Here is a 20,714-nt window from a genome sequence, read left to right on the forward strand (position 1 = left end):
CTCCATCCATGAGTCTCTACCAGGTCCCAGGTACAGAAGCTGAAACTGCAGGGAATGAACACACATCCTTTATCTCTAGCAAAACAGAGAAACATGGAAAAGAAGAGGTTCATAACAATATATACAAACCACCTCAGTCATTAATGTATTGCTATAGAATTTAACATGCACATTGGGTTGCCGTTCTGAATGTTTGAATATAATAAACTCACTAATCATCAGCACTGTGTGTGGTGGGTTTTATTTATTTGTATGTAAACATATGAGCACTACAAAACAGTAAGCTTAAATATTTTGCCAAGGCTAGCCCATCTCAATATTACGAAACTCTGAATTTCCTCTTTATACATGCTATGGCTCTATCATGAATTGTATAATTAACATAATGTAGTATAATTTTTTATTTTTTATTTTATTAGATACTCGTTATTTACATTTGAGATGTTGTACTTTTCCCTGCCCTGCTCCCATACCCCGTCCCTTTCCATTAGCCTTCACTAAGGTGCACTCCTTCCTAATCATCCTCTCCACTCCATTGCCTTGGCATTCCCCTTCATTGGGAAAACATGCCCTCCCTGGACCAAAAGCCTCTTCTCACATTGATGCCAGACACTGGTATCTTCAGCTTCATATGCAACTGGATCAACAGGTCTCTCAATGTGTGCACAAAGGTTGGTGTTTTACTCCATGGGAGTTTGGGGGGGGGGTGGTTGGTTGATAATGTTGTTCTTCCCATGAGGTTGCAACTCCTTTCAGCTTCTTCAGTTCTTTCATTAGCACCTTCATTGGAGTCCTCATGTTCAGTCTGATGGTTAGCTGTAGGCATGCTCAGCTGTATCTATATGACTCTGGCAGAGCCCCTAAGTATGCATCTCTATCTGGTTCCTGACAGTAAGTACTTCTTGGCATCAGCTACAGTGCTTGGATTTGGTGGCTGCATATGTGGTGGATCCTTGAGTGAGGCAGCCTCTGAATGATCTTTTTTCAATCCTATTTGGCTTTGCATTTTCTCGTGTGAGTGTTCTCCCTTCTAAGAAGACTGAGGCATCCCCACATTGGCCTTCCTTCTGAGCTTCATAATGTCTGTGAATTGTTTTTTTTTTTTGGGGGGGGGTGGTATTAGGAGCTTCCTGGGGCTAGTATATACTTATCAGTGAATCTCTAGTTCCATCCATTTGCCTAGGAATATCATAAAGTCATTATTTCTATTAGCTGAGTTTCTATTACTCCATTGTATAAATGTACCACACTTTATGTATCCATTCCTCTATTGAAGGACATCTGGGTTCTTTCCAGCTTCTGGCTATTATAAATAAGGCTGCTATGAACATGATGGAACATGTGTCCTTGTTAGATGTTGGAGCATCTTTGGGATATATGCCCAGGAGTGGAATAGCTGTGTCTTCAGGTAGTAATATGTCCAGTTTTCTGAGGAACCTCCAGACTGGTTTCCAAAGTGGTTGTACTACCTCCAACCCCAACATCTGTGTAGGAGTGTTCCTCTTTCTCCACATCCTCACCAGCATCTACTGTCCCCCCGAGTTTTTGATCTTAGCCATTCTAACTTGTATGAGGTGGAATCTCAGGGTTGTTTTGATTTGCATTTCCTTGATGACTTGGGATGTCAAGCATTTTCTTAAGTGCTTCTCAGCCATTCGATGTTTTTCACTTAAGAATTCTTCGTTTAGCTCTGAATCCCATTTTTAATAGAATTATTTGATTCTCTAGAGTCTAGCTAATTGAGTTCTTTTTATATATTAGATACTAGCCTTCTATCAGATCTAGAATTGTTAAAGGTCCTTTCCCAATCTGTTGGCTGCTGTTTTATCTCCTTTACAGTGTCCTTGGCCTTACAGAAATATTCAGTCTTATAAGGTCCCACTTACCAATTCTTGATCTTAGAGCATAGGCCATTGGTTTTCTGTTCAGGAAAATTTCTCCTGTACCTATGTGTTATAAGTTCTTCCCCACTTTCTGGTCTATTTTTTCAGTGTACCTGGTTTTATGTAGAGATCTTTTATCCATTTGTACTTAAACTTTGTACAAGGAGATACAAAAGGATTGATTTGCATTCTTCTGTATGCTGACTGCCAATTGAACCAACACCATTTGTTGAAGAAGCTGTTCTTTTTCCGCTGAATGTTTTTAGTTCCTATGTCAAAGATCAAGTGACCATAGGTGTATCGGTACATTTCTGGATATTCAATTCTGTTCCATTGATCTACATGCCTATCTCCGTACCAATACCATGTATATTTTTTTCTATCACAATTGCTTTGTAATATAGCTTAAGATTGGGGATAGTGACTCCCCCAGAAGTTCTTTTATTGTTGAGAATAGATTTTGCTATCCTAGATTTTTTTGTTATTCCAGACGAATTTGCAAATCACTCTTTCCAACTCTATGAAGAATTGAGTTGAAATTTTGATAGGGATTGTATTGAATCTGTAGATTGCTTTTGGCAAAATGCCCATTTTTACAATGTTGATCCTTCTAATCCATGAGCATTTGAGATCTTTCCATCTTCTGAGATCTTCTTCAATTTCCTTTTTCAGAATCCTGAAGTTCTTGTCATACAGATCCTTCACTTCCTTGGTTAGGGTCACCCCCAGGGTAATTTATAGTCTTTGTGGATATTGTGAAGGGTGTCGATTCTCTAATTTCTTTCTCAGACTGTTTATCCTTTGAGAATAGGAAGGCAGTTGATTTGTTTGTGTTAATTTTATAACCAGCCACTTTGCCGAAGTTGTTTATCAGCTGTAAAAGTTCTCTAGTGGAATTTTTGGGGTCACTTTAGTAAACTATCATATCATCTGCAAATAGTGATACTTTGACTTCTTTCTTTCAAATATGTATTCCATTGACCTCCTTTTGTTGTCTAATTACTCTGGCCAGGACTTCCAGTAGTATATTGAATAGGTAAAGGGAGAGTGAGCAGCCATGTTTACTCCATGATTTTAATGGGGTTGCTTTAAGTTTCTCTCCATTTAGCATAATGTTTTCTATTGGTTTGCTGTATATTGCTTTTACTATGTTTAGGAATGGTCCTCGGATTCCTGATCTTTCCAAGACTTTTATCATTAAGGGGTGTTAAATTTTATCAAGTGCTTTCTCAGCATCTAGTGAGATGATCATGTGGTTTTTTTTCTTTGAGTTTGTTTATATGGTGGATTAAGTTGATGAATTTCTGTATATCGAGCCATTTTTGTTTCTATGGGATAAAGCCTACTTGATCATTGTGAATAATTGTTTTGATGTGTTCTTGGATTAGGTTTGCAAGGATTTTATTGAGTATTTTTGCATCAATGTACATGAAGGAAATTGGTCTGAAGTTCCCATTCTCTGTAGCTTTTTTGTGTGGTTTAGGTATGAGCATAATTGGGGCTTTGAAGATAAGAGTTGGGTAGTGTTCCTTCTGTTTGTATTTTGTGGAATAGTTTGAAAAGTATTGGTGTTAAGTCTTCTGTGAAAGTCTGATAGAATTCTGCATTGAACCCACCTGGTCCTGGATATTTTCTTTTTTTTTCTTTTTTTTTTTTGCTTGTGGAGGCTTTTGATGACTGCTTTTATTTTTATTTATTTCTTTATTCTTTACGTGTTATGGGACTTTTTAGATGGTTCATCTGATCCTGATTTAATTTTGGCATCTGGTATCTGTCTTAACTTTGTCCATTTCCTCCAGATTTTTTAGTTTTGTTGAGTTTAGGCTTTTGTAGTAGGATCTGATAATTTCTTGGAATTCCTCAGTTTTTGCTTTTATGTCTCCCCTTTCATTTCTGATTGTTAATATTTATACTTTCTCTGTGTCCTCTTGTTAGTCTGGCTAAGGGTTTATTGATCTTGTTGATTTTCTCAAAGAACCAGCTCTTGGTTTTGTTGATTCTTTGAATGGTTCTTTTTGTCTCTATATGGTTGATTTCTGCTCTGAGTGTTATTATTTTCTGCCGTCTATTTCTCTTGGGTGTATCTGCTTCTTTTTTTTTATAGAGCTTTCAGGTGTGCTGTCAAGCTGCTAGTGTATGCTCTCTCCAGTTTCTTTTTGGAGGCACTAAGAGCTATAAGTTTTCCTCTCAGTACAGCTTTCATTGCATCCCATAGGGTTGGGTATGTTGTGCTTTCATTTCATTAAATTCTAAAAAAAAATTAATTTTTTAAAATTTCTTCCTTGACCATGTTATCAGTGTGTAGAGCATTGTTCAGCTTCTATGTGTATTGGGGCTTTTTGTTGTTATTAAAGACAAGTCTTAGTCCATGGTGATCTGATAGGATGCATGGGAGTATATGGATTCTTATATCTGCTGAGGCCTGTTTTATGACCAACTATATGGTCAACTTTGGAGAAGGTACTCTGAAGTGTTGAGAAGAAGGCATATTCTTTTGTATGAGGATGAAATGTTCTATAGGTGTCTGTTATTTCCAATTGGTTCATAACCTCCACTAGTTTCACTGTGTCTTTGTTCAGTTTCTGCTTCCATGATCTGTCCATTGATGCATAAAAAATTGTTCTTCCTTAATTTTTTCATTTCCTTTGGATGAAAATCTATTTTATTTGATATTAGAATAGCTACTCCAGCTTGTTTCCTGGGACCATTTGCTTGGAAGGCTTTTTTCCCAGCCTTTTACTCTGAGGTAGTGTCTGTCTTTGTTGCTGATATGAGTTTTCTGTATGCAGCAAAATGCTGGATCTTGTTTTTGTATCTAGTCAGATAGTCTATGATTTTTTTAATTGAGGAATTGATTCCATTGATATTAAGAAATATTAATGAATAGTGATTGTTGCTTCCTGTTATTTTTGTTGTTAAAGGTAGGCTTATGTTTGTGTGCTTTTCTTCTCTTGGTTTTCTTGCATGAGGATGATGATGATGATGATGATAATGATGATTTTTATTATTATTATTGCTTTTCTCTGTTTGTGGTTTTTTTCCTTGTGTTGGATTTTTCCATCTATCATCCTTTGTAGGGCTGGATTTGTGGACAGATATTGTGTTAATTTGCTTTTGTCTTTGAATATCTTGGTTTCTCCATCTATGGGAATTGAGAGTTTTGCTGAATATAGTAACTTGGGCTGGCATTTGTGTTCTCTTAGGGTCTGTATGACATCTGTCCATGATCTTCTAGCTTTCATAGTCTCTGTTGAGAAGTCAGGTGTATTTCTGATTGGTCTGCCTATATATATCACTTGTTCTTTTGCCCTTACTGCTTTTAGGATTCTGTCTTTGTTTTTAAAATTTGGTGTTTTGACAATAATGTGATGGAAGGAGTTTCTTTTCTGGTCCAATCTATTTGGAGTTCTTTGGGCTTCTCGAATATTCATGGTCAAGTCATTTTTAAGGGTAGGGAAGTTTTCTTTTATGATTTTGTTGAAGATATTTACTGTGCCTTTTTAGTTGAGAGTCTTTGTCCTCTTCTACACCTGTAATCCTTAGGTTTGGTATTCTCATTGTTTCATGGATATCCTGGATGTTTTGGGTTAGGAGCTTTTTGGTTTATGCCATCTCTTTTACTGTTGTGTCAATGTTTTCTTTGTTGTCTTCTGTCCCTGAGACCCTTTCTTCGATCTCTTGTAGTCTGTTGGTTATGCTTGCATTTATGACTCCTGATTTCTTTTGTAGGTTTTCTCTCTCCAGAGTTGTCTCTTTTTGTGATTTATTTATTGTTTCTATTTTCTTTTTCAATTCCTTCATCTGTTTGGTTGTGTTTTCCTCTAGATCTCTGAGTGATTTTTGCATTTTCTATTTGTTTTTGTGTGTTCTCCTGTAATTATTTAAGGGATTTATTCATGCACTTTTTGAAGATCTCCATCATCATCATGAAGTATGAATTTAAGTCTAAATCTTGTTTTTCTGGTGTGTTTGGAAATCCATTACTTGCTGTGGTGGGAGAGCTGGGTTCTGCTCTTGCCATGTTTTCTTGGTTTAGGTTCTTGTGCTTTCCTCTTGCCATCTTGTTATCTGTGATTATAGGTGATCTTGTTGTTTCTGCCTTGAGCTTGTCTTGCCTGTGGGTCCAAGGGCTCATGGGCTCAGGAAGAAGTTTGCTCCTGGGTGTTTGGCTCTTTGCGGGAAGGCAGTGAGTTCTGATGGCAGTGACTTGGTTCTGTCTCTGTAGGCTCAGCTTCGAGAGAAATTGAAATGCTGTTCTGGGAGTTCAGCTGTCTGTGGGCACATCCTGAGTCCTGATGGTTGTCACCGGTCCTCTCTCTTTTGAGATATAATTGTAATTATAATCTCTTTTGAGACCTAATTTTATCTCAAAAGAGATATCTCAAGCTGCCTATGATTCACTTTCGTATCCTGTTCTGGCTTCAAACTCATGGCAACTGTTCTGTATCAGCAGGTACCGGAGTACTGGGATTATAATCACGAGGCACCGACACAAGGTCAGTTCAAGTCATTTTAATATAACCAGATTTCAGTGTTCCTTATGGGAAATTATACTAGAGGTTAGGGGGAAATACAAATAGTGAAAACATGGTAAAGATCATGAGAGTAGAGGAGAAAAGCACTTTATACTTATATTTAAAACATTTTGCCTTGCATTCATTTTAACAGCTTTTTTATGTATGTTATAGAACACTTGGCTATATTGAAAAGCAAAGAAGATTCAGAAATATAGAAAATCAAAGAACAAAACTACTCATAATTAATAATACTCAAAGAGAAACTTTGCCTACATGTAAGATATATGTACATAATTTTGGCAATTGTATAGCTGTTATAAATCATATTTTGCTACTTACTGTATGCACAAACACAACATAAATGCTTGTCATTCTGAAAATTTCTAAAACTCATTTTTACATCAGGTCCCCATCTTACTTTCTGAAACACTGCATATTCCCTCATCTTATCCTTCAATGCCATGTGATCCAGAGCAGGGACATTTCTGGCACTAGCAGGCTTGGTTTTGATAGTTCTACATCAGTAGAAATCTACATTGCCAACAATACTACTAAAGAGAGTATTGGGAGTCCCTCCAAATCAATGGCCCTTTATATTAAAGAGAAAAACCATCTCTGAGGAAGTATGTGAGTGTATACCCTTTATAATGTTAGGGTGTTAATTTCCAATGATTAAATTCTTGTCAACCTAGAGTAAGTGATGGGTAAATGTGTAAGTCACAGGTACTTTTGACTCACAGAGTATGCTACCCAAAGCCCCAAGTTCATTTATTTTAGCTGTGTTTAATGCCACAGCACATGATTTATTTGGTTTGATTTCAATGTATTGTTGGAGAAAATAAATAATAATTCTCTGTATATAATTATGTGGGAGACTGGATCTTTGACAGGGGAATTACTCAACGAAAGACAGATGAAATGCTGCTCACCACAAGAGAATCTTTGAATGTATTGTCTTGTTCCTAAATGAGTCTCTGATGAAGGTGTGTATGAAACACATCATTAAGGAAGTCAAATAGTTTCAATCTCAAGTTGTGCCAGCAAGGAAGATTTCTGCGTGTGGTTGGGAATTATTCCTTAGGCCTAGGACAGAGTTAAGCATAAATAAGAGCATGACAGAAAACATTTGAAACAAGTAGCAATTGTTTTGAAAGCATCAATTATCCCCAGTCACTAGCACCATTAAGGGTAGATATATAAAACATAAACAAACAACAACACCCTTCAATCCCATTCAGCTAAGAGCATCAGAAGCTGAAGCACAGGGAGAGGATGCAGGAAGAACGCAGTTCAAGAAATAACTAATGCATCAGCTGAATCACTTTTTTTTTCTTCCCCCAAATACTTGGGGAATTACCCAGGGAGGACCCAGCCTGGGCTCAGGGGAAGCTGCTGCCAAAGTGAGCTGTGGGGGTCACCCTACAACTCTGTTTATGAAGCCAAGATGGCTCAAGAGCCAGGTCTGGACGGGCAGGCATGACACTAGGACTTCTGGAACAAGGGCTGAGTGGTGTGCACATGGCTTCTCAGCACTTGTGGTGGCGCTGATGCTGGGACAGTTTCCCTTGGGTTTCCTCTTTGCTCACACATAGTACCAGTGGAAACAAGACTTCTCCATCAGAGTCCCAACAATGACCCAGTGATTTTCCATTCTACTAGCCCCTGGTTTTGTTGCCAGGGATCAAACCCAGACCATCACTTTTTGGAAGGCATCTCTGTTCACCTCCACACAGTCAATGCCACATTGAGCTCCACACTTGTTAGGCAAGCTTTTCCTCCATTGAATTAAATCCCCAAATTTATGAATTCTGTTGTTTCCCCCCAAGCTATAGGCATCTTATTTTCATGACATTATAACTGTCAAAAAGAAAAAGCAGATAATCGTAGGAATTTACAAAATGAATAAAAGTCAGAAGCCAATATGTAGGAAGACCCCCAGTAGAGGAACTCAGGGGAAGAATCAGCATGACCTCAGAAAGCCAGAAGAACTCACCCAGCCTCCAACACCTCCACCAGTAAACACTTCTTCCTGACCATCAAACAACTCATCTGCCTCAGGCTGAGTTTCAAGTATTAACCCAGCTTCTAAGGCATTATCAGGCAAGATCTGATTAGCAATTTCCTGTACTAACAGGAACTATAAAAACCTTTCCAGGCTCCAGCAGGATGACTTCAAGTTCAAGTTTAGTCTTTTACCTAATAAAGCCCCACCTCCCAAATAAATACATAGATAAATAAATAAATAAATCTAAAACGTAAGATTTGAAGGAAACGTGAGGCCTAACCTTTAGCACAGAAGAAAGAAAACAAATGGTAAGAATAAAGATAAGGTTGGGGTGTGACTCAACCTGCAGAATGCTTGCCTAATGCACTGAGTTTTGGGTTGGAGCTGGCAGCGGGAAAGGATTCCTTTAGTTCCAGCACTTGAAAGGCAGAAGTAGAGAATATCTGAGTTTGAGGTCAGCCTGGTCTACAGAGTGAGTTCCAGGACAGACAGGGCCATACAAAAAAAGCCTTACTTGAGAAACCAAACTAAACGAGCTCTGTGCTTGGTCCCTAACACTGCAAAACTAGACCTATTGGTGCACACCTGTAACCTCAGCATTTGGGAGGTGAAGGAAGATCAAAAGATTAGTGTTATTTTCAACTACATTGTGAGTTCAAAGCCTGCCTAGGATACATGAGATCTAGTCTTTAAATGGGAGAGGATTCCTATAATTTACCCTCACAAGCTTTAGAGGATGTTATATCTACATAATGTGACCCCAGAGAAGTCCCCAAGAAGAATGCCAGCCCTATTCCCAAAGCTCTTCCTACCCTAGAGACAAGCTTTGGCAGTTGCCTATCAGCTACAGCAAACCTACCTGGTACCTGCTTTCCGGGAAAGGTCAACATGGTAGCTACTTCTGTCTCCCTCTTTCACTAGGAAAGGCTATGCAAGACTTCCTGTCTAGTATGAACATGACCATAATGACACAATATGGGGCAGAGACAACTTCCTTATACTTTGTGGCCATCAAAAGAAAAAAGATACGCCTATCATATAAAAAGCCAGCCTCTCCTTACATCAGAGATTGCATAACCCAGACTCATCTTGTAGGTCTTTTTCCGAGGTGTGGTGGCAAGGAACAGGTGGGGCTCTCTTATTTCTTCTCTGAGAGCCCGAGTTACTGCAGAACATGCCAGAGAAGTTCTAAGTCAGCAGTAGGTCTCAGGATCCTGTCACACATGAGGAACCACCACAGATGCTTCTCAAAATGCCCTGTGTAGCTACCCCCCCCAAATATTCCAAGACAGTTCAACACTGGTTTTGTGGGCAGCGGTTCAACAGAGTACATTCTAGTTTCCTATCTTTATTTTAGAGCTGTTATTGAACACACAAAAATCACAAATCATGTCACATAATCAGGGTCCCCTTGAAGGTAAGCCGCTGGTCTAGTGGGATGCCACACAGCAGAGTTCTACAGTCAGCTCACAGAAGACAGACTCACTTCCTAGACACACAGACAGATGACCTCCTTGCTAGTACAGTAATTTCATCTTTTCAGTAAAAAATTAGGTGGGAATCCCAGAGAGTTGGAAGCTCAATCTGGAAGTTCACAGAAAAGGGTGGTGCATAAGACAACGGAGGGCACTTCCACCTGGGAAGGACCCCCGGTGCCTTCCAGACATATCACAGGTATCTTGGTCAGGAGTCCCTGGTCTCTAGTCAGGGTCAGAACGCAGCATGGGGCAGCGCCTGATGACATTTTACTCACAGAGCAACAGCTGTGCTTCCATGTTGCCACAGACAGTCCTGGAAACCACAGATACTCAAGGCTGACCCTCTAGTCACAAAGCAGTGGCAGTATAACGAGTTAAAATGTGTCCACCCTGCACCATGCACTTTGCCTACAGCCCAGACTGGTGGTGTGGTCATTCCCAGTGCTGGGAGGTTGCAGGATGGGGTAACCTGCTCCTAAAGTCCCTATGAGCTTGTTCTGTGCAAACGGTGCAGTGGCTTCTTGTGTTAGGAAATATCCAAAATTACAACTGGCCTCTGAATTGTTAAATACCAGTCAAAGTAAGGTAGTTTTAAAATGAAAGACAATATTGCAACATGAGTGAAAAAAGGTATTAGCTCACTTTTCAGTCTGGCACAACAACCTCTTCTTCTTCCTATTTTCCTGAGCACACTGGGGACAAACCCACTTTCCTTTGGGCTTTGTGGTGAGATCCACGCAGGCAAAGAGAAACCACTCAACGGGACAATCGGGATTGTCACAGCCGATCATGTCCCCATAGGGCTCCTGGTGGTACCACCAGTACATAGGCTCACTCGGGCCCACAGGCATGTCCGGCGCGTCAGAGGGGTGCACAGATAGGATACTGTCAGTAAACTCAGACGAGCGTTCATGCTTCATTTTTTTTTTCCTGACTCGACCTTTATTCAAGTTCCGTGGTCCAGTGTTTCCAAAGTCACTTTCATCCATCCTGTCCTTCAGGTCAGCCTCAAGCCTTCAGATATATTTATCTACCATCTCGTAGGTCTGCCTGGTTAGCTTACCTTGTCATCACTGTACTCCTTGCAATGGCTGTAGGCATTCTGGATCTTCTGGAGATTTTCCACACGCTGGGCTGATGAAAGTCTTCACTGTTGAAATATACTCCGCAGCCAAGATGTCGATCTCTGCTTTCTTAGCTTCTATTCTCCGGTCTAGCGGAAAGTTCCTTTGAAGTTCACAGGGAAGGTTCTCAGCGCTATCCAGATAGTGCTCTCAGTACACAGCAGTTGCCACTTTTGCCGCGGCCACACTCAGGGTCCTGAATCACTTTTCTAATCTTACCCAGTAAGTAGTTTCCCAGACAGAAAGTTGGATTTTCTATGTAGATTATGCAACTTGGAAACACAACATTTCTTTGATTTTTTTCCCCCTTTAGGCAAAAGAGTGGTATGAGAAGAAGCTGCGTTTTCTAAAATGCCGAGTGACAGTTGTTAATCTTGGTCATGCTGAAGACTAACTCAGGGTGACTCCATGAGAGAGAACGTTTCTTAAGACCCCTTGAATGTGGCCTTGCTTCCTAAACATGGGACGCTCAGATAAAATGCAAGAACAAGAGATCAAGTCAGCTAGCAGCAATATCTTCTCCCTGTCTCCTTAGCTGTGCATCTTTCTGCTGTGTATCAGCCCTGCTCAGAAACAATGCTGTTGATTGTGAAGCGAAGCCTCCGCTAATGTGAGCCAAACCCATCTCCTCCTTGGAAGTTGTTTTGTGAGCTGTTCTTGGTGATGAAAAGTCTGACTAAACAGAAAACTGATTATTAGCAAATGAAGATAATTACTGTGTCTTTCCCTGATGTCGTTTTGAAACATCTTTGACAGTGTAGTGTAGACGTTTGGAAATGCTTGAGTATGTGGGCTAGACAAGACTTGGAATGCGGTAGGCACAGTGTAGAGGGTGGTTCTGGTGGGAGCTCAGAATACTGCCAGGAGTGCAAAGAAAAGGTTTCCCTGGAATAAGTAAGTCACCAGAGGACCTTATTATTACATTTGGCAAAGAACTTGGCCACATGTTGCCCAAGCTTATGGAAGAAGGTGAAGTTTAAGGGTAATGGACTAGTTGATATGGTGGACAGACTTTCAAGGCAGCTGGAAACCTTGTAGTTTGTGCAGAAAAGAAATTATGGACAAAGGGAGTATTTTTTTAAAATAGACTAGTGCCATCAAAGAGAAGGCAAGTCTTCTGCGTGAAGACAATAGAAAAACCCTTAGAAAGCCTTTTGGGAACTGATCGGAACCTTATCTACCCTGAACTCCAGGAGGTATAGATTTTACCACACCCCAAACCACTTGAAATACTTGGAAGACAACTGGAGTACTGTATTTATACAAGCCCACTTAGAAAAGTATTTCTTCATGTTCAGCCACTTAAAGGCTTATATATCTTAGGTCCAAGGGGACCTGGATACTGTTCAAGCATGTAATATTGACCACATGATATTGGGTTTGCAGGTATGCTGAAGGCAATTTCATGGAGGCACTATCCAGAATTCAAAGGATGGCCTGGACAGCTAGGCAGGTCATGTTGTGAAACATTTAGAAGGTGGACTCATTGGAGGAAACAGATCTCTAGAAGTGAGCCTTGGTTTAAGTTTATAGTTGAATCCAGCTTCCTATTACCACTCTGCCTCCTGACTGACAGTGCTAAGCAACCAATGCCTGCATCTCCACTTTCTTCACTCCTAGCTCATCTCTGCTATGGTAGATTTCATCCCTTGAAACTGCAATTCAACATAAATCCCCCTTACATTAAGTCTCTTCTAGTCAGATATTAGTTATGGGAATGAGATAATAATACATATAGTTGCTAATGGGGGTGCCTGTTGTGGAGTGATAATACAGTTCAAACATTGTCAAATAGGCCTCGGTGTTGTGGGTTGTTCTAAATCTTCATATCATGATAATCACTATAGAGTTAAATAGTTCTCTCTTTATATATACATATGTATGTAATCATACATACATATATGAATGCACACATGTACATTGGATTTGCAAGGATTTATTCTGACCTCAGTTTTGCTGAAGATGTTAACTGTGCTGTTTGGTATGTTGCAACTGCTTTATTTTTCACCAAGTATTGCATCGGTCAAGGGTGATAATATCTAGCAGAGATGTGGGAAAAAGATGACATAATGCCTTGGTAGCGTTCTCAGCTCTGTGGTAGGGCAAGGAAGACAAGCAGAAACTCCTTTTTGTCCAGCTTGAGTAACTGTTCTGGAGAAGAAGCTAATCCCGCTTCTCAAGTTAATGAGGGGCAGCTTTCTAAGTGTGCCAACCTTTGAGGTTACAGGTCTGAGCAGAATCAAAGCGATCAGGAATAAAAGGCATACACGGAGATAAAAATCCCACTACAGGACTACCTGCTTTGCTAAGAATAATGATGGGTGACACTAAGGAGTCCATGTGACGCGTGCGTAAGATGGCTACAGACGGCGCCGGAGGTGAAAAGTTGAAGGTGAAGAATGCGGTCTCTGAGTTGTGATGGTTCAAACAAAAACAACTGGATGGCAAATGAACAAGTAGGACTGTGAAGAAGACGTTCATCCGAAGACTTTCCTCCAGCAAGGCAGTGGAGCACCTTGTTATTTCTAAAGTTAGCATGAGAGTAAACATTAAGCTATTATAGTGACATTTTCGTGTATATGTTCTGAAGTGTATATGTTTCTAAGGTGACAGGGATTGCCGCAGCTCACAACAGGAAGTCATTCACACCACCATGATGGTCTCCAGAGCTCTCCTGACACTCAAGCATGTGCTGGTGTTTTCTATTGCCTTAGTGTCCCTCCTCTGTCTTTGGCACAGCATGACTAAATTTAGTCATCACCTAAATTTACAGTTCATTTCTTCACCTTCATCTACGTGCTTACACACATCAAAAACTCCTCGATGAACAGGATTTCAGCTGCCTTTGAAATACCAGCCGGAGACACTGGCTCTGTAAATGTCTATAACTTCCTCAGCTAAAAATAGTAGGAGGAGGGAATGCATCCGTGTTTCTATTTTAAATATGATATTAACCTTTTTTGAAAATAGATTGTTTTTTCACAAAATATACTGAGATCCTCTCCCCAACTTTTTCCAGGTCCTCCCTACCTTTCCATGCACACAAATACATAGCCTTTCTTTTTCTTCCTCACTGGAAAGCAGGCAACTCAAAACAAAACAACAAAGCCAAACCAGTCAAACAAACAAACCAGGATACAACAAAACAAACAGAAAAAAAGGGAGCTAAAGAAAAACAGAAGAAACATACAGATGCAGAGACACATGCAGTGAACAAACAGAAATCCTGCAGACTCAGAAACCAAAAGATAGAGGTAAAAGAACCATAAAGACAAAAAAATAAAGTAAAACAAATACATCCAAACAAAGTCTAATGAGACAAAAACCTCCCACTGACTTTATTTTGTATTGGCAATCTACTGGTAGGCATGGTGTCTGCCTATCGGGTTTGTATATCTGGTAAGACTGCATTGAAGAAAACCAATTTTTTGTTTGTGAACAGTTGTCAATTGGATATGATTTTGAGGTTAGAGATGGGGCTGTGTCTACCTCTGAGTGCTGGGACCTGTTCTGACTTAAAATGGTGCAGGTTCTGTGCATGCTGCTTTCATCTCCATGAGTTCATATGTGTTTGAATCTCCTGTACAGAAGGTGTCTTCATTGGTGTCTTCCATCCTCACTGGTTTTTACAATCTGTCCCTTCTTCAAAGCTCCCCAGTTCGCGAGGGACAGATTTTATGAAGACATCCCATTTATGAATGAGGATTCTGAGATCTCTCATTCTCTGAACACTGTCCAGTGTTGGGTCCCTGAGTCTGTTCCCATCTACTGCAGGGGGAAGCTTCTCTGTTGATGGCTGAGTGAAACGCTGATCAATGAATATAGCAGGATGTTGTTAGGAGTCATTAAATTGATACATTCCTTTAGCAGAGCTTTTGTTTGTGATATGAAAAGAATGGCATTATTGTTTTACAGGTGGGGTTTCAAACTGGCATCGAATGTGCAGTCCTCCTGCTCTGTCTCCTGGATGCAGAAATGCACCACCATTCTGGACTTTTGTTTTATTTTCAGCATGGGCAAAGTGGTGACGTATGCCTTGGAGAGGTCACGATACTCTGCACTAGCAGCACTTGCTGCTCTTACTCACATGCCAAGTCTTAGGTTTATCTAACTACTCTTCATTTAAACTCCAGTTCCAAAAAGTATAGCTGCTCCTTGGATCCTGGTGAAGACTGTCATGAACTGATAAGACTGTCAGAAGGTGTAAATGTCATTAATCTGAAAATGCTTTTAATACACATGCTCACTGACTACTTAGACATGCAGCACTTCGTGGAACATCAATTCTCCACTCCTGTGACCACATAAATCTATGATCTGCTGCTAACCAACACTTCCACAGAGCATCTATTAAATACTGCTAATCCAGGGAAAAGGTCAAAATTCAAAGCACACTTTTTATCTAATGTGGGTGGTGTTGACCCCACAATGAAGTGTGAAAATCAACTATTTTCTTTTCTTCTTTGGTCCTTGAACTGTAACCTGGGTCCTTGGATATATTAAGCTCTGGCACCGAGCTGCAACCTCAGCATCTCTCAAACAGTTCAGTTGAACCACTGAGAATTGAGAAACATTTATACACTCTCATATCTCCATTCCTACTTACTTGGTTAGAACACAGTCATGTGACCACAGTTGTATGATGTGATGTGAAGATTCAGCTTCCAGAATAACCCAGCTGCATGTGAGACTTGCATGCTACCATATACTTAAGGAGGTCAGAGGATAATGTGTTGGGGTTGATTCTTTACTTCTCCAATATGGGGCAGGTGGATTAAACTCACATTATCAGGCCTAATGACAAACATGTTTACCACTGAGCCATGCTACTGGTCCATTTTTATTCTTTCTTTTTTTTTTGTATTTTTTTCATTTTTATTGGTTATTCTCTATATTTACTTTTCAAATGTTATCCCCTTCCCCCCCCCCCGCTCACATTGTGCTATGTTTTAAATAAATACTTTTAAAAATTATTTGAGAATTTAATATAAACTATTTTGGTCATATTCAACCACTATAGTAACATTTATTTAATTTTTGTATTTTTTATTGAATTTTTTTTACAATTTTATTTTTTAAAAAGAAGGATACATATACAAACATTTAAAGGCATTTTGGCATAACACTATATGAATATTTTTGTCAGTACTTAATTCATTTAAAGGTGTGACAGCATGCATTGAAATCGCACTAGTTACCATAAGCATAAAGTACATGCAGGAGAGAACTTAACATAGAAACAGATTTCTTGGTGAGTATAGATTAAGCATAATGATCTAGGAATACCAAAAATTGCCTCAAGGCTATAATCATAGCTCTTGGATAATTACTAATTTAAGGTCCAGGTGTACCACACTCTGAGAGGGTGCTATGCATTTATTTTTTTCCTAAGAAGGACTGAGGCTTTCATTTTTTGGCCTTTGTTTTTCTTGAGCTTCGTGTAGCCTGTAAGTTGTTTCTGAGGTATTCAGAGCTTTCTGGGATTAGTATCCAATTATCAGTGACTGCATATCACGTCTGTTCTTTTGTGACTGGGTTATCTCACTCAGGATGATATTCTCTAGATGCATCCATTTTCTTAGGAATTTCATAAAGCCATTGTTTCTGATAGCAGAGTACTATCCCATTGTATAAATATATCACAAATTTTGTATCCATTCATCTACTAAAGGAAATTTTGGTTCTTTCCAGCCTCTAGTTATTATAAATAGGGCTGCTATGAACATTGTGGTGCATGTGTCTTTGTTGTATGTTGGAGCATGTTTGGGGTATATGCCTAGAAGTGGAATAACTGGGTCTTCAGGTAATACTATGTCCAATTTTCTGAGGAATCACCAGACTGATTTCCAGAGTGGTTATACCAGTTTACAACCCCACCAACAGTGGAAGAGTATTTCTTTACTTCTTTGCATTCTTGCTAGCATCTGTTGTCATCTGAGTTTTTGATCTTAGGAATTCTGGTTGGTGTGAGGCTGAATCTCAGAGTTGTTTTGATTTGCATTTCCCTGATGGCTAATGATGTTGAACACTTCCTTAGATGCTTCTCTGCCATTCGATATTCCTCAATTAAGAACTTTTTGTTTAGCTCTGTATCCCATATTTTAATAGGGTTGTTTGATTCTCTTGTGTTTAACTTCTTGAGTTCTTTGTATACCATGGTTATTAGGCCTCTTTCAGATGTGCGGTTGGTAAAGATCTTTTCCCATTCTGTTGGCTTCTGTTTTGTTTCCTTGACAGTGTCCTTAGCCTTACAGAAACTTTGCAATCTCATTAAGTCTCATTTGTCAATATTTGACATTAGAGCATGAGCCATTGGTGTTCTGTTCAGGAAATTTTCTCCCATGCCTATGTGTTCTAAGGTTTTCCCTACTTCCTCTTCTAATAATTTAAGTGTAACTAGTTTAATGTGGAGATCTTTGATCCACTTGCACTTGAGCTTTATACAAGGAGATAAGAAAGGATCTATTTTCATTCTTCTGCATGGTGAGTGCCAGTTGAACCAACACCATTTGTTGAATAGGCTGTCCTTTTTCCATTGAATGTTTACAGCTCCTTTGTCAAAAATCAAGTGACAATATATTTGAGGGCTCATTTCTGGATTTTCTATTCTATTCCATTGATCCACATGCCTATTTCTGTACCAGTACCATGCAGTTTTTAGCACAATTACCTTGTAATATAGCTTGAGGTCAGGGATAGTGATTCCTGTGGATGTTTTCCTGTTGTTGAGGATAGATTTCGATATTCTAGGTCTTTTGTTATTCCAGACAAAATTGCACTGATTTTTGACAAAGGACCTGTAAACATTCAGTGGAAAAAGGACAGCCTATTCAACAAATGGTGTTGGTCCACCTGGCATTCAGCTTGCAGAAGAATGAAAACAGACCCTTTCTTATCTCCTGTACAAAGCTCAAGTAAAAGTGGATCAAAGATCTCCACATTAAACCAGGTACACTGAAACTATTAGATGAGAAAGTAGGAAAAACCTTAGAACTCATTGGCACAGGAGAAAATTTCCTGAGCAGAACACCAATGGCTTGAGCTCTAAGGTTAAAGATTAACAAATGGGACTTAATGAGATTGCAAAGTTTCTGTAAGGTAAATACACTTTGAAGAAAACAAAATGACAGCCAACAGAGTGGGAATAGATCTTTACCAACCCTACATCAGCTAGAGGCCTAATATACAAGGTATACAAAGAACTCAAAAAGCTAGACAACAGAGAATTAAATAACCCTATTAAAAATGGGGTACAGACTTAAACAAAAAGTTCTCAATTGAGGAATATGGAATGGCTGAGAAACATCTAAGGAAGTGCTTAACATCCTTAGCCAACAGCGAAATGCAAATCAAAACATCCCTGAGATTCCACCTCACACCAGTCAGATTGGCTAAGATCCAAAACTCAGATGACAACAGATGCTGGTGAGGATGTGGAGAAAGAGGAATACTTCTCCTCTGCTGGTGGGGTTGTAAACTGATACAACCACTCTGTAAATCAGTGTGGCGGTTCCTCAGAAAAATGGACATAGTACTACCTGAAGGCCCTGTTATTCCACTTCTGGGCATTTACCCCAGAGACGCTCCAACATACAACAAAGATACATGCACCACAAAATGTTCATTGCAGCTCTATTTATAATAGCCAGAGGCTGGAAAGAACCCAGATGTCCTTCAGTAGATGAATGGGCACAAAAATTGTGGTACATTTACACAATGGAGTACTACTCAGCTATCAGAAACAATGACTTAACGAAATTCTTAAAAAAATGGATGCATCTAGAGAATATTATCCTGAGTGAGATAACCCAGTCACAAAAGAACAGACATAATTTGCAGTCACTGATAATTGGATACTAACCCCAGAAAGCTCTGAACACCCCAGAAACAAACTCATAGACTATGTGAAGCTCAACACAAACAAAGAAAAAAAAGAATATATCTTAATTAAAATAGAACTGTATCACATTCCCCTTTCCTCCCTACAGCCCTTCCAAGTCTCTTTCCTATTCCCTCAAATTAATAGCCTTTTTTCTTATATTATTGTTACATATATACATATGTGTATGTATATTTACCCACAAATACTTAATTACAACCTTAAAAATGTATTTGAAAAAAAAAAACAAATAAACTATCCCTATTACATTTTTTGGTTAAAAAAAAAAAGAAATTGCACATTGCTCTTTCCACCTCAATGAAGAATTGGTTTGGAATTTTGACAGGGCATAGAATCTGTAGATTGCTTTTGCTAAGATGATTATTTTTTACAATGTTGATCTTTCCAATCCATGAGCATGGGCAAGTCTTTTGAGATATTCATTTATTTACTTCTTCAGAGATATTTAGTTCTTGTCATACAGGTCCTTCACTTGCTTAGTTAGAGTCACACCAATGTATTTCATATTGTTTGTGATTATTGTGAAGGATTTCTTTTTCTTAATTTCTTTCTCCGCATGTTTGTCCTTTGAGTAGAGAAAGGCTACTGATTTATATGAGTTAATTTTATATCCATCCACTTTGCTAAACTTGTTTATCAGCTTTAGAAATTCTCTGGTGGAATTTTTGGGGTCACTTACATATACTATCATGTCATGTGCAAATAGTGATATTTTTACTTCTTCCTTTTCGATTTGTATTCCTTTGATTTCATTTTGTTGTCTAATTGCTCTGGCCAGGACTCCTAGTACTATGTTGAATAGGTAGGGGGAAAGTGGTCAGCCTTCTCTTATCCCTGATTTTAGTGGGATTACTTCAAGTTTCTCACTGTTAAGTTTGATGTTGGCTATTGGTTTTCTGTATATTGCTTTTATTATGTTTAGTTATTGGCCTCGTATTCCTGTTCTTTCCAAGACTTTTAACATGAACGGGTGTTGAATTTTGTCAAATGCTTTTTCAGCATCTAGTGAGTTGACCATGTGGTTTTTTCTTTGAGTTTGTTTATATAGTGGATTACCATGATGGATTTCCGTATATTAAAACATTCCTGCATCCCAGGGACGAAGCCTACTTGATCATGGTAAATGATCATTTTGATGTGTTCTTGGATTCGGTTTGCAAGAATTTTGTTGTGTATATTTGCATTAATTTTCATAAGAAAGATTGGTCTGAAGTTCTCTTTTATTGTAGGGTCTCTGTGTGGTTTAGGAACGAGGGTTATTGTAGCCTCAAAAAACGAGTTAGGTAGTATTTCATCTGATTCTATCTTGTGGAATAGTTTAGAGTATTGGTATTGTGTTGTCAATAAATGTCTTATAAAATTCTGCACTGAACCCATCTGGACCTGGAATTTTTTTGGTTGGGAGGCTTTTGATGACTGCTTCTATTTCTTTAGGTGTTATGGGATTATTTATATGGTTTACCTGGTCCTGGTTTAACTTTAGTATCTGGTATTTGTATTCTTTCTAATGAACATTTTGTGGCTATTATTGAATTTGATGACTAAGTGAATATGTGTTGTGGTAAAAATAAAAAAGGTTTTGTTGCTACCAGTCCTGCAGTCTCACTCCATGGGAGCTGTTCCAGTGTGGAGCTGGGCACCCATTCCCACATGGTTCTCTAGATGGTTAGTTACCAAGCCTGGTATCCACACAACTTGTTCCACAGTCTCCATGAACCCTCACCTCAAGCAGGCAACAGATCTGGAATTGCATCCTCCAGCTGCCTCTTAGCCATTGCTTTCCCACACTGTCCTCCATATTCCAGTA

General features: G+C 39.1%; 1 pseudogene across 1 annotated transcript; it reads right to left on the minus strand.

Annotated features, from left to right (window-relative positions):
• Nucleotides 1-10,521: 10,521 nt before the first annotated feature.
• LOC308419619 (inhibitor of growth protein 5-like) lies at nucleotides 10,522-13,027 on the minus strand (annotated as a pseudogene). The gene is made up of 2 exons: nucleotides 12,954-13,027; nucleotides 10,522-11,203 (listed from the first exon to the last, which is right to left on the minus strand). The product of its transcript is annotated as an inhibitor of growth protein 5-like (transcript).
• Nucleotides 13,028-20,714: the final 7,687 nt, after the last annotated feature.

This window comes from Micromys minutus (genome assembly GCF_963924665.1).
Source record: "Micromys minutus genome assembly, chromosome: 4".
NCBI classification, from domain to species: domain Eukaryota; kingdom Metazoa; phylum Chordata; class Mammalia; order Rodentia; family Muridae; genus Micromys; species Micromys minutus.